The sequence below is a fragment of the Heterodontus francisci genome, chromosome 35 (genome assembly GCF_036365525.1).
Source record: "Heterodontus francisci isolate sHetFra1 chromosome 35, sHetFra1.hap1, whole genome shotgun sequence".
Lineage (NCBI taxonomy): Eukaryota > Metazoa > Chordata > Chondrichthyes > Heterodontiformes > Heterodontidae > Heterodontus > Heterodontus francisci.
In genome coordinates, this window is record NC_090405.1 from 23007675 (window position 1) to 23010822 (window position 3148).

The 3148-nt window shown below is 39.5% G+C and overlaps 1 non-coding gene across 1 annotated transcript; it reads right to left on the reverse strand.

The window, feature by feature from the left end:
- Positions 1-265: 265 nt before the first annotated feature.
- On the reverse strand, positions 266-339 carry trnat-ugu (transfer RNA threonine (anticodon UGU)). Its single transcript has one exon. It is a non-coding gene; the product is annotated as a tRNA-Thr (tRNA).
- Positions 340-3148: the final 2809 nt, after the last annotated feature.

The window sequence follows — 3148 nt, forward strand, 5'->3', positions numbered from 1 at the left end:
CAACGCAGTCACACTTTCCTTCTGTGACATTAATGTCGAGCTGTTTTCCAGGTTGAATGCAACTGTGAACAAATTTGTTTCAAAGAAGTTGCCTTTGAAATATCAGGACTGAATTTCTGGACAAGGATGAACAGCCATTCCAAACTCACATCCTTCACAAGGCTGTGACGAAAATTCATCATGTAATTTGAATTCTCACTTAAAGTTCAGCAGACACAGATGGAAGCGATTGATAAGGTAACTTCGACATCACAAATGTGAAACAAGGCTCTACTGGGAATTGAACCCAGGCTCTCCTTTTTACAAGACAGGTGCTTTAACCAACTAAGCTACAGAGCCAGATGTTGTTAAAGTTAAAATCAGAGGAGTGCACTATTTATTCTCATATAATAACAATATCAAAGCAAAATACAGCAGATGCAGGAAATCTCAAATAAAAACAAGAAATGCTGGAAATACTCATCAGGTCCGGCAGCATCTGTGCAGAGAGAAGCAGAGTTAACGTTTCAGGTCAATGACCCTTCTTCAGACCCTTCTATATAGTCTCATCCCACTTCTCCACAGGTCACAACATATATTTTAACTTTTCCCACTTCCTGAAACAGTCAATCATATACTCTATTCTTCCCAGAACAGAAGACACTGACCATGTTTCTTTAATGAACAGCAAAATTATCAGTTTATTACAGAACAAGTTTTAACTAGTCATGAAATAAAGCATAAATACACTGGTAGAAATTTTAAAAGTTCCCTTTTTACCTTAACCAACATTTAAAGCCCCTTTCTTCCCACAGCCCCACACATGCACACATACATACACCGGTTAACTGAAAAAAAAAGAATTATTTTTTACAATTCTGAGTTCTGTTAAAGACAAAAACAACACTTGGGCTGATTACTTGTTCATTCCTGAAGAAAACAGCAGATGAGATATGTTGTTCCAAAACTGGCATACAGTCTAACTTCTGAGTGTGCGTAGACAGGTCACTAGGGTCTTTTAGAACAGTTTTTTAGAGGCAGTGTTGAAAATTAATTTTAGCAGGCTTTCTTCAAAGACAGGAGAAGAGATGAATTGACACAGTGAAGTTCTCAGGGTCTTTTAAAGATTTGCTGCAAAACAACGTGGGTTGTGATCTTTTCTCCTTCCTTGACACTTCTTCAGGCTAACTTTATCAGCTGCTCACTCCAGAAGGTAAAACACAATGACTGCTACAAATAAAAGCTTGTGATTGTTCTGCCCTCTTCGGTGAGTGCTGCTGCTGCCGGGTTTGTCCAATCAAGAGGCGCAACTGACTTCTCTGTCCACATTTCCCCCTGTTACCAGGGTTTCTGTTCTACATTCAACTTGAGTCATGTGACAACCAGTAAACATAGTTGCCAAATTAATACTTTCAGTACCCTCTTGAAAAAGAACTGGTCTGACATTTATTAAGTTTGACGATGAATTCCTCAAAAAAAATTTCACAAAAAAAAAATCAAAATCACTTCCATAACATCATGTACTTTCCCTGAGCTACAGGTTATTGCAAGTCTCTCTGGCTGTGTTTATTTTTGTTGATTTTGCACTCAGGTTCTTTCTGAATCCATGTGTTTGCAGAACTTTGTCAGTGAGAAACATGGAGATATGCTTAAAGATTTCCCTGCAAATTATTCATATCTCCGTCTTTCTCCGAACTTTGTAGAAACACATTAATGTGGGAATCACACACATCAGGCCGTCAAACCTCTCCGTTAAACATTGAAAGGTGACAGTGTTTATTGTGACGGGGTTCCATTTATTCAGACACATCTGGTATAAAAGTGCTCAAGAAATGATTCACACAGGTAATGTATTTGTATATTATGTGCATGACATAATGACGCAAATAAACAATTCCTTGCACTTGCCACGCTTGGTGTATATTTTCTCTGCTGATGCCCCCTGAATATATTGGAGAAAATGGTGATGAGGATGAGATAAAAGTCCGTAAATATAGGCAGCAAACAGCAGCAGGGACTGCAGTGAACAGGATCAGCTAGCTCCTGGTGACCTACCTGCTCGGATGGTTGAGATTTTAGGTGGATTGTGTGAAGCCTGGGCCACAGAATGTCTCTTCAGTTGAATGAGATACCGCAGGGTCTTCCTGTGCATCTGATTCAAATTGCTTATTTGGGACAATATGGCTGCACACATATGGGATACATCGGAAGGTGAGGAACTTATGAGAGGGCTTGAGAACCATTCAGTTCATATATTGAAAGAATGGACATGTTTTTCAGAGCTAATAACATTTTGGAATTTGAAGGTGAAAGTGCAGAGGTCAAGGCAATTCTTGAGGGCAAGAAAGCTATTTTGCCAATGGAAATTAGCCTGGAAGTGTATGACCAGCTAACAAAGCTTCCTGCTCCCATCAAGGCAAAGGATGTGCCATTCAAAACAATCATCACCAAGTTGGAGGAACATTTCAACCCGAAGCCACTAGAGATCACGGCAAGCTAGAAATTTGGAAGCAGAAATCAGAAAAGTAGTGAAACAGTTGGTGAGTACATTGTGGCATGAAGAATTTATCACTACATTGCAACTTTGGCATATTCTTAGACCGTGCATTATGAGACAGATTTGTGCTTATATTGGTGGATGAGAAAAGATACTAAACACACAAAATCTCACATTCGAGCTCGCATGTAAGATTGCTCTTTCCATGGAGATTGCATCAAAGAATGCTCGAGAATTTCATCCTGTGCCAGTGATTGTAACACACTTCAGGGGAACTTAAAAAAACTGGTAAAATGCGCTTTCACATGGCAGATAAAATTTACACAGAGAATTGTGAAGAGATACAATTTGGGAGGAAGAATAAGGAGAGGCCATATAAATGAAATGTTACAATTCTAAAGTGGGTGCCGGAACAGAGAGACAATGTACACCAATCTTAGAAGGTTTGAAAAGGCTTCAAAGAGCAAACAGGACACTTGGCTTTATTAACAGAGACATATAGTAAAAGCAAATAAGTTATGATAAACCTTTATAAAATACTGGGTCTGAATGGCCTACTCCTGTACCTCCACAGAAAGCTTCCATTCCAGGTTTGCACACTCTCGTCAGGATCACTCTCCACAGATCCCGCCACTCCAGGCTCGGACACCCTCTTCAGGATCACTTTCCATA